Consider the following 26,362-nt stretch of genomic DNA (forward strand, 5'->3'; position numbering starts at 1 on the left):
AACGGTGCTCATTTCCTCATCAGTGTTTTAAAATAGTGATCGGGAATCAGGAAGTAGCATCGCCCATCGGCAGTAACTTTTCCCTCGGGTGTACATGGCAGCTGACACCCTACAGTATTGGTCCCGACCAGTCAGGGCCGATTAACCCCTTTATCGCGATAGCCGTATTTAAGTTGTTTCTTAAATAGTAATCGTCGGATCCCTGCAATGAGAATCGCAGTTCCCGATGGTTACCATGGTACCTGAGGTCATGTGATGACTCCAGGGTACGGTGGCCTCCTTGTCTCATATAGGAGTATATGAGACAAGTCATCAAAGTTAAAATTATACATGTCCCACAGTAAAAAAAAAAGTGTAATAAAGTGAAAAAAAAGTATGGTAAAATAAAACATGTAAAAAAAGTTTAAAAACACAAAAAAGCGCAAACAAAACACAAAAAACGTTTCACCATTCAAACGCAGTATTTCTCATGAGAAAAAAACAACCAAAAAAACTTACACATAATTGGTACTGTCGCGTTCATAACAACCTGCTTTATAAAACTGTTATTTATTCTATTTGGCGAACACCATAAAAAAAACGTTATAAAACGCGCCAAAAATGCTGCTTCTTCATCATACTGACTGACAAAAAAGGGCATAAAAAGCGATAAAAAAGACCCTATGTAAAAAAGAAATGGTTCAAATGAAAACACCAAACGGTCCCGCAAAAAACAAGCCCTAAAATATTGTTTTTAGTGTGAAAAAATAGCAAAGCATAAAAAAAATATACATCTGGTATTGTTGTAATCGTACTGACCCTACAAACAAATCGGTTTTATCAGTTCTACTGCTTGGTGAACGGCACAAAAAATAAAAACATAACTGAATTGCTGGGTTTTGTTCATTCTGTGTCTGAAAAGTCTGAATCGAAAGCGATCAAAAATTATGTGCCACAAAATGGTACCAAAAAAAAATTGCAACTCGTCCCGCAAATGTATGATAGCAGGGAAACCTAAACAAAAAACTATATAAGTCTGGTATCACTGTAATCTCACCGATCTGAAGAATAAATCGGCTTCATCACTTATACCGCATAGTTAACCATGCAGAAATAAGAATTAGGGCTCATACCCATATGCGAGAAAAAAACCGGTCTGATTTCTGGACAAAAAAATGGACGAGTGCCATGCGAGTACAATGCGATTTTCACACATAGCATCCGATTTACATTCGAGTGCATTGCGATTGCTATCCGATTGCAAAGGAAATATTAGTCAAAGCACACATATACAGTACAGACCAAAATTTTTGACTGAAAATTGTAAATTCACACTGAAGGCATCAAAACTATGAATTAACACATGTGGAATTATATACTTAGCAAAAAAGTGTGAAACAACTGAAAGTATGTCTTATATTCTAGGTACTTCAAAGTAGCCACCTTTTGCTTTGATGACTGCTTTGTACACTCTTGGCATTCTCTTAATGAGCTTCAAGAGGTAGTCACCGGGCATGGTCTTCCAACAATCTTGTAGGAGTTCCCAGAGATGCTTAGCACTTGTTGGCCCTTTTGCCTTCACTCTGCGGTCCAGCTCACCCCAAAACCATCTCGATTGGGTTCAAGTCTGGTGACTGTGGATGCCAGGTCATCTGGCGTAGCACCCCATCACTCTCCTTCTTGGTCAAATAGCCCTTTCACGGCATGGACGTGTGTTTGGGGTCATTGTCCTGTTGAAAAATAAATGATGGTCCAACTAAACGCAAACCAGATGGAATAGCATGCCGCTGCAAGATGCTGTGGTAGCCATGCTGGATCAGTATGCCTTCAATTTTGAATAAATCCCCAACAGTGTCACAGTGTTACCAGCAAAGCACCCCCACACCATCACACCTCCTCCATGCTTCACAGTGGGAACCAGGCATGTAGAGTCCATCCATTCACCTTTTCTGAGTCGCACAAAGACACGGTGGTTGGAACCAAAGATCTCAAATTTGGACTCCTCAGACCAAAGCAAAGATTTCCACCGGTCTAATGTCTATTCCTTGTGTTCTTTATCGCAAACAAGTCTCTTCTGCTTGTTGCCTGTCCTTAGCAGTGGTTTCCTCGCAGCTATTTTACCATGAAGGCCTACTGCACAAAGTCTCCTCTTAACAGTTGTTGTAGAGATGTGTCTGCTGTTAGAACTATGTGTGGCATTGACCTGGTCTCTAATCTGAGCTGCTGTTAACCTGCAATTTCTGAGGCTGGTGACTTGGACAAACTTATCCTCAGAAGCAAAGGTGACTCTTGGTCTTCCTTTCCTGGGGCGGTCCTCATGTGAGCCAGTTCCTTTGTAGCACTTGATGGTTTTTGCCAGTGTACTTGGGGACATTTTCAAAGTTTGCCCAATCTTTCGGACTGACTGACCTTCATTTCATAAAGTAATGATGGCCACTCGTTTTTCTTTACTTAGCTGCTTTTTTCTTGCCATAATACAAATTCTAACAGTCTATTCAGTAGGACTATCAGCTATGTATCCACCAGACTTCTGCACAACACAACTGATGGTCCCAACCCCATTTATAAGGCAAGAAATCCCACTTATTAAACCTGACAGGGCACACCTGTGAAGTGAAAACCATTCCCAGTGTATATACTGGTCTGTACTGTGTATATATATATAGATAGACAGATAGATAAAAGAAAACCCAGCAATTCTTGTGTGCATGCAGTAAAATCACACAGGTTAGAATAGATAGAATAGAAATATACACATAGATTACATATATATACATGTCAGTAACACACATATATATGTATTTATATTGAACTGAACGGTAGAAGAAAAGTCGGTAATTCATCTACCGGCTTCTGTAAAATCACTGCAGGAGCCGACAGGATAGATGGATTACATGCAGTAGATACATATAGAATAGGTAGATATATAGATGCTAGTGACAAATACAATTAGTACAGTGTGTGTGCAAATTCCTGGACATGTATTTAATTACTAACAGATTATTTTATGAAAAAAAATGGGGTGGGCTCCCTCACAATTTTTGGAACCAGCAGAGGGAAAGCCAGCAACTGGGGGCAGGTGTTTATAGCCAGGGAAAGGGGTAATACCCATGGAGCTTCCCAGGCTATTAATATCAGCTCACAGCTGTATACTTAGCCTTTACTGGGTATTAAAATGAGGGACCCCCCAAAAATGACGTGGGGTTCCTCCATAATTAATAACCAGCAAAGGCTATGCTGACAGCTGCGGACTGATATTAATAGCCTAGGAAGCGGCCATGGATATTGGTCCCCCTCTGGCTAAAAATATCAGCACTCAGCCACCCCAGAAAAGGCGCATCTCTAAGATGCGCCAATTCTAGCACTTAGCCTCGCTCTTCCCACTTGCTCTGTAGTGGTGGCAAGGGGGGTAATAGTTGTGGGGTTGATGTCACCTTTGTATTGTTATGTGACATCAAGCCCGGTTTAATAATGGAGAGGTGTCAATAAGACACCTATCCATTACTATTCCTATAGTTGGTACATGTTAAGTAAAGACACAGCCAGAATAAAGTATTTTAATGAAATAAAACACAGCACAGTTTTACCATTTAATTGTTACTCCTAATCCATGTGACGCACTCGATCTCCTGTAATAAAAGTAAAATAAAATAAAAGTAAAATAATAAACCAACAATAATACCATACCTGTCCATAGTCGTGTCCCACACCATAATCCATATCTGGGGTATATACAGTTTTCAACCAGGATGGTGCCAATATGTGACTGCCCTGGCTGAAAACCACTGATGAATGAATGAGATGCTGCTGGCGCTGCTTCAGTGACTTGAGGTGCCGTCACTGAAGCTGCACTCCCTCACAGCCTGACCTGAGCTGAACTCTGGAGCATGGGGAAATTAACTGGCATTTTCCTACACTCCAGAGGTCATCCCAGTTGAGGCTGTGAGGCCACGCAGCATCAGTGACAGCAAGCTGCAATTTTTTTCTCCGATTTCAACTGGGAAAAATCGGAGATGAGATGTCACCCATTCAATGACATTGGACCGAGTGAAATCCGATTTTTTATCGGATTGCACTTGTCCGTTTTTCTCGCAAATGGGTGTGAGCCTTAAGGCCGGTGTCACACTTGCAACTGCAATGCGAGAAACTTGCGCTAGTCTCTCGCCTCAATACCCAGCACTGCTGCCAGCACTCGGAACCAGAGTGTGCGGCTGCATGTATTTCTATGCAGCTGAATGCTCTGGTCTGAACTGCCGGCGACAGTGCTGGGTATTGAGGCAAGAGACTCACGCGAGTTTCTTGCATTGCAGTTCCAAGTGTGACACCGGCCTAAGAACTACTCTTGTACTGCTGTCTATTTCTTCATTATACCTCCTAAAAATCGTAATAGGGCTTGGCTCACATTTATCCTGCACTCTCCGCTCAGCGCTTATGTCAGAGTTCCATGTAAATTCTCCAAAACTGCGATTCAGACAATCCCTGGACAGAACCACTCACTTATGAGGCAGATGGAGCCCCTAAAAAGATGGATAGCACCAGAGCAAATACCAAAAGGAGTGCGAAGTGTCTCCATGTGCCTCATTATGGTGGGTCTGAATTACATTTTTGTGGGATTTACACAGTATCCCTGACATAAGTACTTAGCAAGAATGTGATCCCCGCCTTATTTTAGAAGTGATAGAAAAATATTATGTACCCCAAAATGTTACAAATAAAAACCCTAATTTATCCCTCACAAAACCAGCTTCCACTCAGGTCCGTCATCTGTCACTTGAACTATAAGGGGTTCCCACGTTATTGCTATAACAAAGACTCTGCAAAAGCGACATGGCTCCTGCCCCCTCAAATAAAATCCATTGAATTCTTCGTTCCCAAATTTAAATGCCTCCCTCCTTCTGAGCCCCACTGTGTCTAAACCACAGTAGGCAGCCACAAATTTTTCATTACTATAATGGAGAGAAGGCATTTAATTTACGTGTGCGTATCGCCAGAAGCACAAGCTGGGCACAATGTATGGCGGTGCTTCAATATATAGGGGGCTCTACACTGTATGGGGACACAATGTATGTATACTAGACTGGCAGATTTGCAATTCTCCAGAAAAAAAACCTGGCCTGAATGTTGCAAAAAGGTCACTGCAGCCGTAGATTAATTAACTGAGAGATGCGGTTTCTAAAATGGGCTCACTTTGGGGGTTTTCTGCTATTCTGGCACCTTCTGTCGCCCCAAAACTATTCTAGAAAATCTGTGCTCCAAAACCCAGTAATTTCTGACAACATATGGGCAGCACCGCGTTTGGTAGAAATTTTGCATAAAATTGTGGGTTCTAGTTTTACCTATTAGCCCTTGTGTACCTGATAAATTAGCAGCAAATACAAAAATTAAATTTTTACCACTAAAATGTCATATTTCCACATCTCAATATTAAGCCACATATGGATTAAAAATACTCACTACACCTCTAGATGAATGCCTTGAGGGGACTAGTTTCCAAAATGAGGTCACTTGTGGAGGGTTTCAGCTGTTTTCACATGTCAGGGGTTCCTCAAATGTGACATAGCATTCACAATCTATCCCAGGCAAATAGCACTCTTTCCTTTCCTAGCCTTGCCATGTGACCAATCAGATGTTTTTCACCATATATGGGGTATAGTCGCCTTTGGGACAAATTGCAAAACAAATTATGGGGTCTGTTTTCTCTTATTATCCATTGTGAAAATTGCAAATTTGGGGCTAAAACAACATTTTCATGAAAAAAATTAACATTCTCAATTTGTTGACCTAATGTTATCAATTTCTGTGTAGTACCTGTGGGTTCGAAATGCTCACTTTACCCCTGGATAAAATCCTTGAGGGCTGCAGACCATTCCATCAAAGTCTGCATTCCAAAACGTCACTCTTTCCTTTCCGAGCCCTGCTGTGCACCCAAACAGTAGTTTTCCTCCATATATGGGATATCAGCATACTCAGTAGAAATTGCACAACAAGTTTGTGCAAAAAATTATGGCTAAAATACATTTTTGTGGGTAAAATGTGATTTTGCATTTCCACAGCTCTACATTCTAAATTTCTGTGAATCACCTGGGGGTTCAAGGTGCTCATGACACATCTAGATAAGTTCTCTAAGTGGTCTAATTTCCAAAATGGGGTCACTTGTGGGGGGGTTTCCACTGTCTAGGCACATCAGGGGCTCTCCAAACGCATCATGGCATCCACTGTTGATTCCAGCTGTTTCTGTATTCAAAAAGTCAAACAGTGTTCCTTCTCTTCCGAGCTCTGCTGTGCGCCCAAATAGCATTAATTCCCCACATATGACGTATAGGCGTACTCAGTAGAAAATGTACAACAAATTTTAGGATACATTTTTTTCCTGTTACCTTTGTGAAAATAAAAACATTGGGGCTAAAAGTAAATTTTTGTGGGTAAAATGTTTTGGTTTTTTAAAAAAAAATTTCACTGATTTACGTTATAAACTTCTGTGAAGCACATAGGGGTTGTAGGTTCTTATGACACATCTAGATAAGCTCCCTAAAGGGTTTAGTTTTCAAAATGTGGTCACTTGTGGGGGGCTTCCACTGTTTTGGCACATCAGGGGCTCTCCAAACGAGATGTGGCGTCCGCTATTGAATCCAGCCGCTTTTGCTTTCAAAAAGTCAAACTGTGCTCCTTCCCTTCCGAGCCCTGCCGTGCACCCAAATAGTAGCATTCCCCCAAATATGGGGTATCGGTATACTAAGTAGAAAATCTACAACAAATTTTGGGGTCCATTTTCTCCTTTTACCCTAGTGAAAATAAAAAACTCAGGAGAAATTGCACAACATATTTAAAGGTCCAGTTTTTCCTGTTACCCTTGTAAAAATAAAAATTTTTGAGCTAAAGTCAAGTTTTTGTTAGATTAAATTTTTTCCTTCTACATTGCTTTAGTTCCTGTGAAGCACCTGAAGGGTTAATAATCTTTTTGAATTTGGTTTTCAGCACATTGAGGGGTGCAGTTTTTTGAATAGTGTCACTTTTGGGTACTTTCTGTCATATAGACCCCTTAAAGTCACTTCAAATATGATGTGCTCCCTAAATAAATTGTTTTGTAATTTTTTTGGGGAAAAATGATAAATCGCTGGTCAACTTTTAACCCTTATAACTTCCTACCAAAAAAAAATTATGTTTCAAAAATTGTGCTCATGTAAAGTAGACATGTGGAGATGTTATTTATTAACTATTTTGTGTGACATATCTCTCTGATTTAAGGGCATAAAAATTAAAAGATTGAAAATTGCAAAATTTTCACAAAAATTTCCTTTTTTATTTTTACAAATAAACGTAAGTCATATCAAATAAATTTTCTCACTATCATGAAGTACAATATGTCATGAAAGCACAATCTCAGAGGCAGTGGGATACCTTGAAGCGTTCCAGAGTTGTAACCTAATAAAGTGACAGTGGTCAGAATTGTAAAATTTGGCTTGGTCATTAACGTCAATATCGGCGTGGTCACTAAGGGGTTAAGAATAGTTTCTCTCTATATAATGAAGAGTACATCATTGAAGAACCTGAATCAGGAGATCACTCTACTTTCCATTTTGTCTTTCCTGTCTATGGAAGCAGATGCAATTTCTCTTACCAGTTGCAGAGTATCCTTACTCCCCCAGAATGACTCGCACATTCTACAGGGGTTATAGGTGTATCTTAAAGGGTTATTCACCAACAAAACAAGTGATCCCCATCGGACAAAGGATAACTTAGGGGTTTGGCCTTCAGTGATCCTGAGACTGATCCTGCAAAATATTTCACAGGCCAGCTAAATGGCCACCCTTATTGTTACAAGGATAACATAGTTCACAGGAGGATCTTGTAGGAATATCAACATAAGATACCTCTGAAAGCTTTAGTGAAATTCATTATAGTATAACTGGCACTATAAAAAATACATGTTATACGTCACTCAAACTAAAGCAGCAGGTACTAGGCCAACAAGTATGCAAACTAAAAGTATAATACCAGTAATACAAGTAATATGATGCTAATAAACATACTACTGCTGAATAGCTATAGGTGTATCTGCAGAAATAGAAATATCAGTTGGATAAAACTGAAGAGAAGTGTAAGGGTATGTCTCCACCAGAGGCGTAGCTAGGGTTTTGGTCCAGGGGGGGCGAAGCTTCTGAGTGGGCCCCTAACCAGGTAACCTTCATTACAATTCAGTGATGCGCCCTAAGGCCGGAGACACACTGGTGCGAGATACGGCCGAGTATCGCTGGTTAAAAGCAAGCTGTGGCACCTGCACTCTGGAGCGGAGCGTGCAGCTGCATAGCAATACATGGAGCTGCACGCTCCGCTCCGGAGTGCCGGTGCCACAGCTTGCTTTTAACCAGCGAGACTCGGCCATATCTCGCACCAGTGTGTCTCCGGCCTGATAGTGGAGGAGAACCTCAGCAGATGACCGCGCTGTTACTGAAGATAATCTCTATATAAAGACCAACACTGATATTACCGCCATATGGTCAGTGGTAGATACCAGTCCTACAGAACATATAACAGATCACTGCACAGTTACAGATAATGACTTACCTCTGACGTTCATTCTGATAGAATTGTTCATTTTTCCCGTCTTTTCCATCTGGCCCAGACCGACATGACAACTTCTTCCAGCTACAACTCATCTGCAGAGAATACAACAAAGACATGTTTCACTTCTCACATTCCAGCACCATCACCATCTATTCCCAACCTGCACAACCTCCTCATCCTGCTGATACCCCAATACTGCGCCACTGCTGCCGTATGTGTCCCTATTACTGCACCTGATACCCCAATACTGAGCCGCTGCTGCCGTATGTGTCCCTATTACTGCCCCTGATACCCGAATACTGAGCCGCTGCTGCCGTACGTGTCCCTATTACTGACCCTGATACCCCAATACTGAGCCGCTGCTGCCGTATGTGTCCCTATTACTGCACCTGATACCCCAATACTGAGCCGCTGCTGCCGTATGTGTCCCTATTACTACCCCTGATACCCCAATACTGAGCCGCTGCTGCACTATGTGTCCCTATTACTACCCCTGATACCCCAATACTGCGCCACTGCTGCTGTATGTGTCCCTATTACTGCACCTGATACCCCAATACTGAGCCGCTGCTGCCGTATGTGTCCCTATTACTGCCCGATACCCGAATACTGAGCCGCTGCTGCCGTACGTGTCCCTATTACTGACCCTGATACCCCAATACTGAGCCGCTGCTGCCGTATGTGTCCCTATTACTGCACCTGCTGTGTAGTTCTCTGTGCCCTCTAAATTCTAAAGCAACCCTCTATAATATAGTAATGCCAGGTGCAAGTGCCCTAGAAAACAGTGCCCACATTTTGTCCCCTAGAAAGTAATAATGCCCTCTGTGTGTGACCCTTTGATAGTCACAGTAACCTGAGTTCCCCTGTCAGAATTGGTGCCCACTTTACATTTAATAAAGTCCCGAGTCTCCCCCACTGTACAGCTCCCCTATACACAGTATGATGCCCCCTCACTGTATATACTGACCCGTTAATATCCCCCAAACTGGCTCCAACACTGTATGATGGCCCCATCGCTGTAATCTCCACACTGAATGATGGCCCTCTAGATAGCCTCCATATAGCATAATACACCAGATAGTCCTCAATATGGTATAATACATTCCCCATAGGCCTCCATATAGTATCATGCACTCCCCATAGGCAGACCCTATAGTATAATGCCCTTCACATAGGAAGACTATATAGTATAATGCAGCTCCCATAGGCAGCCTCTATAAGGAAGGCTGTAAATGTGTCCCCAATCCCCTCCGCAAGGCATAAAAATGACCTCTCATTATACTCACCAATGGCTCTCACCAAGGCATCGCTGGTCTTGACTTAAGATCGCCATTCTCCATTACTGCTTCATCTGTATGACACATCCTACGTCATCCACACAGTGTCACCCATCGCGCTCCTGTGCAGGCACACTTCTCTCTAGGCTGCTGAAAGCAGAGCCAAGTACTGTAGTGCATGTGCGCTGGGAAAGGCCAAAGAGCTGATTACCTGGAAATAAAGCTGGCGCATGCGCACTACAATACTGTGCTCTGACTTCAGCAGGGCAAAGAGAAGTGCACCTGCATGGGAGTGCGATAGAGGACACTGAATACATGATGTAGGATGCATCTTCCACATGAAGAGAGACAACGATCACAGGAAGAGGGTCGGCGCCGGATCAAGACTGTGACGCCCGGACTGCGCCATCCGTGATTATAATAAAAGCTCTTTTTTGTACCTTGCATAGAGGATTGGGGACATAGAGAGCATTCTAGAACACTATGTGAGGGCGTACAGATGTTGGCCGGACCTTATATGATGACAGGCTCCCACAAGTAAAAGCCGTCCTGCAAGATTCCAGCCGCTCGCAAACTTAAGAAAATAACCATTCTCCTTCTCATAAGCTAATCAGCAGTAAATAAATTATGTGCGAAGACACTTATCGATCACATGTCAGTGTTCAGTGTCTGTCCAGATTGCAGGATAAACAAGACATACAAGTTTAAAGGGAACCTGTCACCCCATTTTTTAAAGATGAGATAAAAATAGCATTAAATAGGGGCAGAGCTGTGCTTTACATTAGTGTCTTTTTTGTGCCTTTATTCCCCACCTATGCTGCTGAAATACCTTTGTAAAGTTGCCGTTTTGGGCTGTCACTCACGCTGGTCTGGTCAAATGGGCGTGGTGACATCGCTGTTTCTTCCCCCAGATCTTGCTTATCTGTCCGTTGGTGGCGTAGTGGTGTGCGCATGTCCAGCTGCCGAATCCACTGCGCAGGTGAAGGAAAAGAGCACGATCTGCGCTATTCCCCTGGTGATCGGTGGGGGCGGCCATCTTCCTGAGGCCGCGCATGCGCAGATGGAGTGCTCGGCTTCCCGGGGCTTCAGGAAAATGGCCGCCGTGATCTCCATTTGCGCACGCGCGGCATCCCGCGGCCATTTTCCTGAAGCCCCGTGCAGCAGAGCACTCCATCTGCGCACGTGCGGCCTCAGGAAGATGGCCGCCCCCACCGATCACCAGGGGAACAGCGCAGATCGCGCTCTTTTCCTTCATCTGCGCAGTGGATTCGGCAGCTGGACATGCGCAAACCACTACGCCACCAACGGACAGATAAGCAAGATCTGGGGGAAGAAACAGTGATGTCACCACACCCATTTGACCAGACCAGCGTGAGTGACAGCCCAAAACGGCGACTTTACAAAGGTATTTCGACAGCATAGCTGGGGAATAAAGGCACAAAAAAGACACTAATGTAAAGCACAGCTCTGCCGCTATTTAACGCTATTTTTATCTCATCTTTAAAAAACGGGATGACAGGTTCCCTTTAAGAACCTTCATTGCTTTATATACTGTGCCTGTATGTATGTATTCAAGGCAACAGATCAGACATATCAAATAGCAAATGACATGTGCCAAGATACTCATCATGCTGTGTGGAGAGTGTCCTCTGGTCCTGGGGGCTGCTCCTCAGGCTCCTCCAAGTCAGATGCTGCAGACATCATGTGCAGGCAGTGAGCTCAGGTCACAGTCAGAGGCAGAGTCCCCCTGTGTTCCCGGCTGCTGCTGCTGGAGCTGGAGCTGATCACTTCTCTGCAGCACAGGAGCTTTGAAGCAGAGCGCGCTCAGCCGGGATTGGGTGAGTGGCCTCCCTTCCCCCTCTCCTCCACAGACTGCAGAAGAGCGATCACATGACTCACTCCCTGCACTCTGATTGGAGGCCTTCTCTTCTCTCTGCTGACTCCCTGTGAGTGTTTGTACCGTGCATGTTACTTTAGCTACATACACAGTACAAACGCAGGGGAAATTAAAGATAAACATTGACCGGAGGCAGGGGCCCCTAACGCCGGCCCTGACAGTAGCGTAGCTCCGGGTGGGCCCCCTCAGAGCACAGGGCCCGGGGCGACCGCCCCCTCTGCCCCCCTGGTAGCTACGCTACTGGTCTCCACTAGGGTTGAGCGACTTTCATTTTTTTAAAATCGAGTAGGGTTTTGGGAAACCCGATTTTGTCCAGAGTCGAGTCGAGTGCAGTCGGCCGATTATCGCTAAAAGTCGGGGATCGACCGAAACACGAAACCCAATGCAAGTCAATGGGGAAGCATAGTCGGCAGTGAGTGGAGGCCAGGAAAACACCTACAGTGCCCATTTTAATGCCAAAAACATCCATTCTTGTTTCTGAAGCTTGCCAATCTTAATTAACTGTATAATAATAGTTGGGCATAGGGAATTGGGGGAAAGTTGTTGGGGGAGTAGGGCTGGCTCAAGTTTTTCGTGGGCCCAGGAAATGCGGACTACGTCACGGCGGTGTTGCAGGGAAAGGTAAGTATTTAAAAGTTGCAAGTGCTGTGATCCTGAGCAAGCAGGGGGGGGGGGCCCACTCGTTCGCATTGCCACTGGCACAGGGCCCCTCAAAGTACGGCGGTGTGTTTGCATGGCGGGGGCGCCTCCCACCAGCAGCGACACTTTTGCGTACTCTGAGGGGCCCTGTGCCAGTGACGTCGCCAACGAGTATGCCCCCCCACCTGATGAAGGAACCTGCACTTTCATCTGCACCTTCCTCTTTGTCCCTGTGTAAGGTGGTATAACATGCGGGAAGGGGAACCTTACTTTCAGCAGGGACAGATTCTGGCTGTGTAGAGTACAAGGGGAATGTAGTGGTCTAGGTCAATGTACCAGCAGACTCATTTAGCAGTGGCTGGGCAATGGGCAGGATGAGGAGGAAACAGATATAGGGCCAAAGAATAAAGTAGGCTACATGCAGTTCAAAATTGGTAACAGGACTAAACAGGCGGCATTGCTTTGTTCAGTGGAGTAGCAAACCCAAGAGCAGCAGACACTGTTTCAAGGGCCTAACCACACTAGTAGGCCAAATGCAGTTTAATATCTGATAGTATAGGGCGAAAGCCAGAATGTGGAAGCTCAGCTTTGTTCAGTTGAGGACAACACCAGGGAGGGGCAGACACCTTTAGTAGGCCGGAAAAGCCTATTGCATTTTTTAAAATGGTAATTTGGAGCAGAAGGTTGAAGCTCAGCTTTATTTAGTTGAGGGCAACACCAGGCAGGGGCACACAGACAGACACCTTTAGTAGGCCGGAAAAGCCTATTGCATTTTTCAAAATGGTAATTTGGAGCAGAAGGTTGAAGCTCAGCTTTATTTAGTTGAGGGCAACACCAGGGAGGGGCAGAAGCCGTTAGTAGGCCCTAACCACCATTTTTTTTTTAAAACCACTTAATGAGAGCCAGAAGGTTGAAGCTCAGCTTTATTTAGTTGAGGACAACACCAGGGAGGGGCACACAGACAGACACCTTTAGTAGGCCTGAAAAGCCTATTGCATTTTTCAAAATGGTAATTTGGAGCAGAAGGTTGAAGCTCAGCTTTATTTAGTTGAGGGCAACACCAGGGAGGGGCAGAAGCCGTTAGTAGGCCCTAACCACCATTTTTTTTTTTAAAACCACATAATGAGAGCCGGAAGGTTGAAGCTCAGCTTTATTTAGTTGAGGGCAACACCAGGGAGGGGCAGAAGCCGTTAGTAGGCCCTAACCACCATTTTTTTTTTTAAAACCACATAATGAGAGCCGGAAGGTTGAAGCTCAGCTTTATTTAGTTGAGGACAACACCAGGGAGGGGCACACAGACAGACACCTTTAGTAGGCCTGAAAAGCCTATTGCATTTTTCAAAATGGTAATTTGGAGCAGAAGGTTGAAGCTCAGCTTTATTTAGTTGAGGGCAACACCAGGGAGGGGCAGAAGCCGTTCGTAGGCCCTAACCACCATTTTTTTTTTTAAAACCACATAATGAGAGCCGGAAGGTTGAAGCTCAGCTTTATTTAGTTGAGGACAACACCAGGGAGGGGCAGAAGCCGTTAGTAGGCCCTAACCACCATTTTTTTTTTTAAAACCACATAATGAGAGCCGGAAGGTTGAAGCTCAGCTTTATTTAGTTGAGGACAACACCAGGGAGGGGCAGAAGCCGTTAGTAGGCCCTAACCACCATTTTTTTTTTTAAAACCACATAATGAGAGCCGGAAGGTTGAAGCTCAGCTTTATTTAGTTGAGGACAACACCAGGGAGGGGCAGAAGCCGTTAGTAGGCCCTAACCACCATTTTTTTTTTTAAAACCACATAATGAGAGCCGGAAGGTTGAAGCTCAGCTTTATTTAGTTGAGGACAACACCAGGGAGGGGCAGAAGCCGTTAGTAGGCCCTAACCACCATTTTTTTTTTTAAAACCACATAATGAGAGCCGGAAGGTTGAAGCTCAGCTTTATTTAGTTGAGGACAACACCAGGGAGGGGCACACAGACAGACACCTTTTGTAGGCCTGAAAAGCCTATTGCATTTTTCAAAATGGTAATTTGGAGCAGAAGGTTGAAGCTCAGCTTTATTTAGTTGAGGGCAACACCAGGGAGGGGCAGAAGCCGTTAGTAGGCCCTAACCACCATTTTTTTTTTTAAAACCACATAATGAGAGCCGGAAGGTTGAAGCTCAGCTTTATTTAGTTGAGGACAACACCAGGGAGGGGCAGAAGCCGTTAGTAGGCCCTAACCACCATTTTTTTTTTTAAAACCACATAATGAGAGCCGGAAGGTTGAAGCTCAGCTTTATTTAGTTGAGGACAACACCAGGGAGGGGCACACAGACAGACACCTTTTGTAGGCCTGAAAAGCCTATTGCATTTTTCAAAATGGTAATTTGGAGCAGAAGGTTGAAGCTCAGCTTTATTTAGTTGAGGGCAACACCAGGGAGGGGCAGAAGCCGTTAGTAGGCCCTAACCACCATTTTTTTTTTTAAAACCACATAATGAGAGCCGGAAGGTTGAAGCTCAGCTTTATTTAGTTGAGGACAACACCAGGGAGGGGCAGAAGCCGTTAGTAGGCCCTAACCACCATTTTTTTTTTTAAAACCACATAATGAGAGCCGGAAGGTTGAAGCTCAGCTTTATTTAGTTGAGGACAACACCAGGGAGGGGCAGAAGCCGTTAGTAGGCCCTAACCACCATTTTTTTTTTTAAAACCACATAATGAGAGCCGGAAGGTTGAAGCTCAGCTTTATTTAGTTGAGGACAACACCAGGGAGGGGCACACAGACAGACACCTTTTGTAGGCCTGAAAAGCCTATTGCATTTTTCAAAATGGTAATTTGGAGCAGAAGGTTGAAGCTCAGCTTTATTTAGTTGAGGGCAACACCAGGGAGGGGCAGAAGCCGTTAGTAGGCCCTAACCACCATTTTTTTTTTTTAAAACCACATAATGAGAGCCGGAAGGTTGAAGCTCAGCTTTATTTAGTTGAGGACAACACCAGGGAGGGGCAGAAGCCGTTAGTAGGCCCTAACCACCATTTTTTTTTTTAAAACCACTTAATGAGAGCCGGAAGGTTGAAGCTCAGCTTTATTTAGTTGAGGACAACACCAGGCAGGGGCACACAGACAGACACCTTTAGTAGGCCTGAAAAGCCTATTGCATTTTTCAAAATGGTAATTTGGAGCAGAAGGTTGAAGCTCAGCTTTATTTAGTTGAGGGCAACACCAGGGAGGGGCAGAAGCCGTTAGTAGGTAGAATTAGGGACTGCAGACAGACTTAGTAGGCTGTCCCCTGTGGACCATGCATCCACCACATTAACCCATTGCGCCGTAATGGACACGTAATCTTCCGTGGCCATGCCTACAGGTCCATGCGTCTGTTGTCAGGTGCACCTTTGTACTCACAGATTGCCAGAGTGCATGGACAATGCGGTCTTCTACATGCTGGTGGAGGGTTGGGATGGCTTTTCTCGCAAAAGAAGTGTCGACTGGTTAGCTTGTAGCGTGGTACAGCGTAGTCCATCATGGCCTTATTAATAGTAAATAAAATATATAACTAGGCTCTATGAACTTTTAAATAGGTTCCAGGGGTACACGGGCAGCATTGGTGTGGTCAGTGGAGGAGTATTGCAAGTAGGGGCTGCAGACAGGCTATCAAAGGCCTAAAATAACAAACAGTAGGCAGTCATGGCAGTTTTACATCGGTTACATGGATACACAGGCAGGCACTCCAGGCAGCATTGTGGTCAGTGGAGGAGTATTGCAAGTAGGGGCCGCAGACAGGCTATCAAAGGCCTAAAATAACAAACAATAGGCTCATGGCAGTTTCACAGCGGTTACATGGATACACGGGCAGGCAGCTTGGTGGTGGTGAGTGGAGGAGTATTTAAAGTAGGGACCGCAGACAGGCTTCAAAGGCCTAACATAAGAAAATGGGCTGGCTGTAGGCACTTTATAATTGGTTCCAGGGGTACACGGGCAGCAGTGGTCTGGTCAGTGGAGGAGTATTTAAAGTAGGGACCGCAGACAGGCTTCAAAGGCCTAACATAAGAAAATGGGCTGGCTGTAGGCACTTTATAATTGGTTCCAGGGGTACACGGGCAGCAGTGGTCTGGTCAGTGGAGGAGTATTAAAAGTAGGGACCGCAGACAGGCTATCAAAGGCCTAACATAACAAACAATAGGCTCATGGCAGTTTCACAGCGGTTACATGGATACACGGGCAGGCAGCTTGGTGGTCAGTGGAGGAGTATTTAAAGTAGGGACCGCAGACAGGCTATCAAAGGCCTAAAATAACAAACAATAGGCTCATGGCAGTTTTACAGCGGTTACATGGATACACGGGCAGGCAGCTTGGTGGTCAGTGGAGGAGTATTTAAAGTAGGGACCGCAGACAGGCTTCAAAGGCCTAACATAAGAAAATGGGCTGGCTGTAGGCACTTTATAATTGGTTCCAGGGGTACACGGGCAGCAGTGGTCTGGTCAGTGGAGGAGTATTAAAAGTAGGGACCGCAGACAGGCTATCAAAGGCCTAACATAACAAACAATAGGCTCATGGCAGTTTCACAGCGGTTACATGGATACACGGGCAGGCAGCTTGGTGGTCAGTGGAGGAGTATTTAAAGTAGGGACCGCAGACAGGCTATCAAAGGCCTAAAATAACAAACAATAGGCTCATGGCAGTTTTACAGCGGTTACATGGATACACGGGCAGGCAGCTTGGTGGTCAGTGGAGGAGTATTTAAAGTAGGGACCGCAGACAGGCTTCAAAGGCCTAACATAAGAAAATGGGCTGGCTGTAGGCACTTTATAATTGGTTCCAGGGGTACACGGGCAGCAGTGGTCTGGTCAGTGGAGGAGTATTTAAAGTAGGGACCGCAGACAGGCTATCAAAGGCCTAACATAACAAACAATAGGCTCATGGCAGTTTCACAGCGGTTACATGGATACACGGGCAGGCAGCTTGGTGGTCAGTGGAGGAGTATTTAAAGTAGGGACCGCAGACAGGCTATCAAAGGCCTAAAATAACAAACAATAGGCTCATGGCAGTTTTACAGCGGTTACATGGATACACGGGCAGGCAGCTTGGTGGTCAGTGGAGGAGTATTGCAAGTTGGGGCCGCAGACAGGCTATCAAAGGCCTAAAATAACAAACAATAGGCTCATGGCAGTTTTACAGCGGTTACATGGATACACGGGCAGGCAGCTTGGTGGTCAGTGGAGGAGTATTTAAAGTAGGGACCGCAGACAGGCTATCAAAGGCCTAAAATAACAAACAATAGGCTCATGGCAGTTTTACAGCGGTTACATGGATACACGGGCAGGCAGCTTGGTGGTCAGTGGAGGAGTATTTAAAGTAGGGACCGCAGACAGGCTATCAAAGGCCTAAAATAACAAACAATAGGCTCATGGCAGTTTTACAGCGGTTACATGGATACACGGGCAGGCAGCTTGGTGGTCAGTGGAGGAGTATTTAAAGTAGGGACCGCAGACAGGCTTCAAAGGCCTAACATAAGAAAATGGGCTGGCTGTAGGCACTTTATAATTGGTTCCAGGGGTACACGGGCAGCAGTGGTCTGGTCAGTGGAGGAGTATTTAAAGTAGGGACCGCAGACAGGCTATCAAAGGCCTAACATAACAAACAATAGGCTCATGGCAGTTTCACAGCGGTTACATGGATACATGGGCAGGCAGCTTGGTGGTGGTGAGTGGAGGAGTATTTAAAGTAGGGACCGCAGACAGGCTTCAAAGGCCTAACATAAGAAAATGGGCTGGCTGTAGGCACTTTATAATTGGTTCCAGGGGTACACGGGCAGCAGTGGTCTGGTCAGTGGAGGAGTATTTAAAGTAGGGACCGCAGACAGGCTATCAAAGGCCTAACATAACAAACAATAGGCTCATGGCAGTTTCACAGCGGTTACATGGATACACGGGCAGGCAGCTTGGTGGTGGTGAGTGGAGGAGTATTTAAAGTAGGGACCGCAGACAGGCTTCAAAGGCCTAACATAAGAAAATGGGCTGGCTGTAGGCACTTTATAATTGGTTCCAGGGGTACACGGGCAGCAGTGGTCTGGTCAGTGGAGGAGTATTTAAAGTAGGGACCGCAGACAGGCTATCAAAGGCCTAACATAACAAACAATAGGCTCATGGCAGTTTCACAGCGGTTACATGGATACACGGGCAGGCAGCTTGGTGGTGGTGAGTGGAGGAGTATTTAAAGTAGGGACCGCAGACAGGCTTCAAAGGCCTAACATAAGAAAATGGGCTGGCTGTAGGCACTTTATAATTGGTTCCAGGGGTACACGGGCAGCAGTGGTCTGGTCAGTGGAGGAGTATTTAAAGTAGGGACCGCAGACAGGCTATCAAAGGCCTAACATAACAAACAATAGGCTCATGGCAGTTTCACAGCGGTTACATGGATACACGGGCAGGCAGCTTGGTGGTCAGTGGAGGAGTATTTAAAGTAGGGACCGCAGACAGGCTATCAAAGGCCTAAAATAACAAACAATAGGCTCATGGCAGTTTTACAGCGGTTACATGGATACACGGGCAGGCAGCTTGGTGGTCAGTGGAGGAGTATTGCAAGTTGGGGCCGCAGACAGGCTATCAAAGGCCTAAAATAACAAACAATAGGCTCATGGCAGTTTTACAGCGGTTACATGGATACACGGGCAGGCAGCTTGGTGGTCAGTGGAGGAGTATTTAAAGTAGGGACCGCAGACAGGCTATCAAAGGCCTAAAATAACAAACAATAGGCTCATGGCAGTTTTACAGCGGTTACATGGATACACGGGCAGGCAGCTTGGTGGTCAGTGGAGGAGTATTTAAAGTAGGGACCGCAGACAGGCTTCAAAGGCCTAACATAAGAAAATGGGCTGGCTGTAGGCACTTTATAATTGGTTCCAGGGGTACACGGGCAGCAGTGGTCTGGTCAGTGGAGGAGTATTTAAAGTAGGGACCGCAGACAGGCTATCAAAGGCCTAACATAACAAACAATAGGCTCATGGCAGTTTCACAGCGGTTACATGGATACACGGGCAGGCAGCTTGGTGGTCAGTGGAGGAGTATTTAAAGTAGGGACCGCAGACAGGCTATCAAAGGCCTAAAATAACAAACAATAGGCTCATGGCAGTTTCACAGCGGTTACATGGATACACGGGCAGGCAGCTTGGTGGTCAGTGGAGGAGTATTTAAAGTAGGGACCGCAGACAGGCTATCAAAGGCCTAACATAACAAACAATAGGCTCATGGCAGTTTCACAGCGGTTACATGGATACACGGGCAGGCAGCTTGGTGGTCAGTGGAGGAGTATTTAAAGTAGGGACCGCAGACAGGCTATCAAAGGCCTAAAATAACAAACAATAGGCTCATGGCAGTTTTACAGCGGTTACATGGATACACGGGCAGGCAGCTTGGTGGTCAGTGGAGGAGTATTGCAAGTAGGGGCCGCAGACAGGCTATCAAAGGCCTAAAATAACAAACAATAGGCTCATGGCAGTTTTACAGCGGTTACATGGATACACAGGCAGCTTGGTGGTGAGTGGAGGAGTAGTGCAAGGAGTGTCTGTCCCAGTACTCCCAAAATATAAATAGATGTTAATGTCTCGCAAAACAACCAAAACAAAAAAAAAAGGTGGCATACTTAGGTACAGGGGTGGGCTCATCTACTGAGTTTCTGACATAGTAATTTGGCAGTAACTATTTAATGGTGCCAATATAGGACACAGACACAGACTACTTTAAGTTGCATCATAGATGTCTACAAATTTGTATTGTCAGTGCCAGACATTGAATGATGTCAGCGAATAGACTAAAGATTGGTGGAGCTGTGCGACATAATTTTGCACGTGGTAGAGCACATTTTGAGCTGGGGTAGGGGGGAACTCTCTTGAGGCCGGCGGGACCGCCCCAGGGCCCCTCATGTTACAACGGTGTGTCTGACGTTGGGTGCGCACCACCACCGCCAGAGACACTACATTGTACTATGAGGGACCCAGTAGCAATGCCGTCAACCAAAAGCGAGCACACCCACCTCTTCAGACAAACAGCAGTCTCACGGGTGCTTGCGCCAAGTCGCGATACCACGGCCCCGTGTGGGGAGTTTTGCCATTTAGGGAGGTGTAAACATGTCGTATGCTGTACAATCAGCTGCAGCAAATTAGACATTAGAAAAGTAATTCACAGGCAAGAGCTTTTCATAGGAAAGCTAGGTGTCGGCCGGGCAAGGTGGGGCAAAAGATTTCGAAATCCAGTTGTGGTTCATTTTAATGAATGTTAGATCGTCAACATTTTGGGTAGCCAGACGAGTCCTTTTTTCGGTTAATATTGAACCTGCAGCACTGAATACTCTTTCTGATAGGACACTTGCTGCCGGGCAAGCAAGCTCCTGCAATGCATATTCTGCCAATTCTGGCCAGGTGTCTAATTTGGAGGCCCAGTAATCAAATGGGAATGACGGTTGAGGGAGAACATCGATAAGGGATGAAAAATAGTTAGTAACCATACTGGACAAATGTTGTCTCCTGTCACTTTCAATTGATGCAGCAGTACCTGTCCTGTCTGCGGTCATAGCAAAATCACTCCACAACCTGGTCAGAAAACCCCTCTGTCCAACGCCACTTCTGATGTGTGCACCCCTAACACTCCTAGTCTGCTGCCCCCTGGAGCTCGTGTGAGAACGATCACGTGCGCTGTGTGCTGGGAATGCCTGAAGCAAACGGTCAACAAGAGTTGATTGTTTGGTTGCTAATATTAGTTCCAAGTTCTCATGTGGCATAATATTTTGCAATTTGCCTTTATAGCGTGGATCAAGGAGGCAGGCCAACCAGTAATCGTCATCGTTCATCATTTTCGTAATGCGTGTGTCCCTTTTTAGGATACGTAAGGCATAATCCGCCATGTGGGCCAAAGTTCCAGTTGTCAAATCTCCGGTTGTGATTGGTTGAGGGGCAGTTGCAGGCAAATCTACGTCACTTGTGTCCCTCAAAAAACCAGAACCCGGCCGTGACACGCAACCAAATTCCTGTGCCCCCGGGAAAGGTTCGGCATTAAAAATATACTCATCCCCATCATCCTCCTCGTCCTCCACCTCCTCTTCGCCCGCTACCTCGTCCTGTACACTGCCCTGACCAGACAATGGCTGACTGTCATCAAGGCTTTCCTCTTCCTCTGGTGCAGACGCCTGCTCCTTTATGTGCGTCAAACTTTGCATCAGCAGACGCATTAGGGGGATGCTCATGCTTATTACGGCGTTGTCTGCACTAACCAGCCGTGTGCATTCCTCAAAGCACTGAAGGACTTGACACATGTCTTGTATCTTAGACCACTGCACACCTGACAACTCCATGTCTGCCATCCTACTGCCTGCCCGTGTATCCTCCCACAAATAAATAACAGCACGCCTCTGTTCGCACAGTCTCTGAAGCATGTGCAGTGTTGAGTTCCACCTTGTTGCAACGTCTATGATTAGGCGATGCTGGGGAAGGTTCAAAGACCGCTGATAGGTCTGCATACGGCTGGCGTGTACAGGCGAACGTCGGATATGTGAGCAAAGTGCACGCACTTTGAGGAGCAGGTCGGAGAACCCAGGATAAGTTTTCAATAAGCACTGCACCACCAGGTTTAAGGTGTGAGCCAGGCAAGGAATGTGTTTCAGTTGGGAAAGGGAGATGGCAGCCATGAAATTCCTTCCGTTATCACTCACTACCTTGCCTGCCTCAAGATCTACTGTGCCCAGCCACGACTGCGTTTCTTGTTGCAAGAACTCGGACAGAACTTCCGCGGTGTGTCTATTGTCGCCCAAGCACTTCATAGCCAATACAGCCTGCTGACGCTTGGCAGTAGCTGGCCCATAATGGGACAACTGGTGTGCAACAGTGTCATCTGCCGATGGAGTGGTTGGCAGACTGCGTTCTGTGGAAGAGCTGTAGCTTCTGCAGGAGGACGAGGAGGAGGAGGAGGAGGGGGTGCGAACGCCTACAGCCAACTGTTTCCTAGACCGTGGGCTAGGCACAACTGTCCCTAAATTGATGTCGCCTGTGGACCCTGCATCCACCACATTCACCCAGTGTGCCGTGATGGACACATAACGTCCCTGGCCATGCCTACTGGTCCATGCATCTGTAGTCAGGTGCACCTTTGTACTCACAGATTGCCTGAGTGCATGGACGATGCGCTGTTTAACATGCTGGTGCAGGGCTGGGATGGCTTTTCTGGAAAAAAAGTGTCGACTGGGTAGCTCGTATCGTGGTTCAGCGTACTCCATCAGGGCTTTGAAAGCTTTGCTTTCAACTAACCGGTAGGGCATCATCTCTAACGAGATTAGTCTAGCTATGTGGGCGTTAAAACCCTGTGTACGCGGATGCGAGGATAAGTACTTCCTTTTTCTAACCAGAGTCTCATGTAGGGTGAGCTGGACTGGAGAGCTGGAGATCGTGGAACTTTCGGGTGTGCCGGTGTACATGGCAGACTGAGAGACGGTTGGAGACGGTATTGTTTCCGCCGGTGCCCTAGATGCAATATTTCCTCCTACAAAACTGGTGATTCCCTGACCCTGACTGCTTTTGGCTGGCAAAGAAACCTGCACAGATACTGCCGGTGGTGCGGAAAATGGTGGCCTTACAGTGACGGAAGGGATGTTGCGTTGCTGACTAGCTTCATTGGCCGAGGGTGCTACAACCTTGAGGGACGTTTGGTAGTTAGTCCAGGCTTGAAAATGCATGGTGGTTAAGTGTCTATGCATGCAACTAGTATTTAGACTTTTCAGATTCTGACCTCTGCTTAAGCTAGTTGAACATTTTTGACAGATGACTTTGCGCTGATCAGTTGGATGTTGTTTAAAAAAATGCCAGACTGCACTCTTCCTAGACTCGGATCCCTTTTCAGGGATTGCAGACTGAGCTTTAACCGGATGGCAACGCTGTGCTCCAACAGGTTTTGGCTTTGACACGCGTTTTGGTCCAGATACGGGCCCGGCAGATGGAACCTGTTGCGATGTTGATGCCTGCTGCGGCCCCTCCTCCACCTCCGCTTCTGAACTACTGCCGCCTGCACCCTGTTCCCCCAATGGCTGCCAATCGGGGTCAATAACTGGGTCATCTATTACCTCCTCTTCGAGCTCGTGTGCAACTTCGTCTGTGTCACTGTGTCGGTCGGTGGTATAGCGTTCGTGGCGGGGCAACATAGTCTCATCAGGGTCTGATTGTGGATCTGTACCCTGAGAGGGCAATGTGGTGGTCTGAGTCAAAGGAGCAGCATAGTACTCTGGCTGTGGCTGTGCATCAGTGCACTCCATGTCAGAATATACTTGTAATGGGCATGGCCTGTTAAATGTTTCACTTTCTAAGCCAGGGACGGTATGTGTAAAGAGCTCCATGGAGTGACCCGTTGTGTCGCCTGCTGCATCCTTCTCTCTTGTTGTAGTTTTTGCTGAGGAGGACAAGGAAGCGACTTGTCCCTGACCGTGAACATCCACAAGCGACGCGCTGCTTTTACATTTACCAGTTTCGGAAGAGGAGGCAAAAGAGCTAGAGGCTGAGTCTGCAATGTAAGCCAAAACTTGCTGTTGCTGCTCCGCCTTTAAAAGCGGTTTTCCTACTCCCAGAAAAGAGAGCGTTCGAGGCCTTGTGTAGCCTGACGACGAAACTGGCTCCACAGCTCCAGACTTAGGTGGAATATTTTTATCCCCACGACCACCTGATGCTCCACTACCACTACCATCATTACCAGCTGACAATGAACGCCCACGACGACCTCTTGCACCAGACTTCCTCATTGTTTTAAAATCTTAACCAAAGTAACTTTATTTGTTGCTGTCAAACAACTTACACGGTGAGCTATAACTTCAGTATGATTTCAATATCCCTTAACAGGTTGGTGAGACCACAAGGAAAATCAGGCACAATGTTACACACTCTGTTTTCTGTGGCACAAAATCACAGAGATGACACACACGCAGGACTGTCACTCAAGCACTAATGTCAATATTAATCTCCCACCTAATTTATTTTTTTTTTTTTCTCAGGGAGACTTTAGAAACCAAATAATATTAAAAAAAAAAAAAAAAAAAAGGCTTTCTATGGCCCACAATTAGAGAGAGAGAGGTGGCACAACCAGGAGTCAAGACTGGCGCACAAGCTGAAAGGGCAATATTACTCTCCCACTGTTTTTTATGTTTTTTTTGTTTTTTTCAGGGAGACTTTAGAAGCCAAATAATATTAAAAAAACCAAAAAAAAAAAAGGCTTTCTATGGCCCACTGAATGAGAGGGAGAGAGGTGGCACACCCAGGAGTCAAGACTGGCACACAAGCTGAAAGGGCAATATTACTCTCCCACTGGTTTTTTAGGTTTTTTTTTTTTTTTCAGGGAGACTTTAGAAACCAAATAATATTAAAAAAAAAAAAAAAAAAAAAAAAAATAGGCTTGCTATAGCCCACTGAATGAGAGATAGCACACACAGCAGTGGCACACAAGCCCTGACTGAGGCCAATATTTTTCTCCCACTGATTGATGTAGTGTTTTTGTGTTGAGGTAGAATTTAGAACACAAATCACGGAAAAAATAAATAGGCTTTCTATGGCCCACTGAATGAAAGGGAGAGAGGTGGCACACCCAGGAGTCAAGACTGGCACACAAGCTGAAAGGGCAATATTACTCTCCCACTGTTTTTTTATGTATTTTTTGTTTTTTCAGGGAGACTTTAGAAACCCAATAATATTTAAAAAAAAAAATAAATAGGCTTTCTATGGCCCACTGAATGAGAGGGAGAGAGGTGGCACACCCAGGAGTCAAGACTGGCACACAAGCTGAAAGGGCAATATTATTCTCCCACTGTTTTTTTAGGTTTTTTTTTTTTTTTTCAGGGAGAATTAGAAACCAAATAATATTAAAAAAAAAAAATAAATAGGCTTTCTATGGCCCACTGAATGAGAGGGAGAGAGGTGGCACACCCAGGAGTCAAGACTGGCACACAAGCTGAAAGGGCAATATTACTCTCCCACTGTTTTTTTAGGTTTTTTTTTTTTTTCAGGGAGACTTTAGAAACCAAATAATATTAAAAAAAAAAAAAAAAAAAAAAAAAAATAGGCTTGCTATAGCCCACTGAATGAGAGATAGCACACACAGCAGTGGCACACAAGCCCTGACTGAGGCCAATATTTTTCTCCCACTGATTGATGTAGTGTTTTTGTGTTGAGGTAGAATTTAGAACACAAATCACGGAAAAAATAAATAGGCTTTCTATGGCCCACTGAATGAAAGGGAGAGAGGTGGCACACCCAGGAGTCAAGACTGGCACACAAGCTGAAAGGGCAATATTACTCTCCCACTGTTTTTTTATGTATTTTTTGTTTTTTCAGGGAGACTTTAGAAACCCAATAATATTTTAAAAAAAAAATAAATAGGCTTTCTATGGCCCACTGAATGAGAGGGAGAGAGGTGGCACACCCAGGAGTCAAGACTGGCACACAAGCTGAAAGGGCAATATTATTCTCCCACTGTTTTTTTAGGTTTTTTTTTTTTTTTTCAGGGAGAATTAGAAACCAAATAATATTAAAAAAAATAAATAAATAGGCTTTCTATGGCCCACTGAATGAGAGGGAGAGAGGTGGCACACCCAGGAGTCAAGACTGGCACACAAGCTGAAAGGGCAATATTACTCTCCCACTGTTTTTTTAGGTTTTTTTTTTTTTTTTCAGGGAGACTTTAGAAACCAAATAATATAAAAAAAAAAAAAAAAAAATAGGCTTGCTATAGCCCACTGAATGAGAGATAGCACACACAGCAGTGGCACACAAGCCCTGACTGAGGCCAATATTTTTCTCCCACTGATTGATGTAGTGTTTTTGGGTTGAGGTAGAATTTAGAACACAAATCACGGAAAAAATAAATAGGCTTTCTATGGCCCACTGAATGAAAGGGAGAGAGGTGGCACACCCAGGAGTCAAGACTGGCACACAAGCTGAAAGGGCAATATTACTCTCCCACTGTTTTTTTATGTATTTTTTGTTTTTTCAGGGAGACTTTAGAAACCCAATAATATTTTAAAA

Source organism: Ranitomeya variabilis, chromosome 1 (assembly GCF_051348905.1).
Source record: "Ranitomeya variabilis isolate aRanVar5 chromosome 1, aRanVar5.hap1, whole genome shotgun sequence".
Taxonomy (NCBI): Eukaryota; Metazoa; Chordata; class Amphibia; order Anura; family Dendrobatidae; genus Ranitomeya; species Ranitomeya variabilis.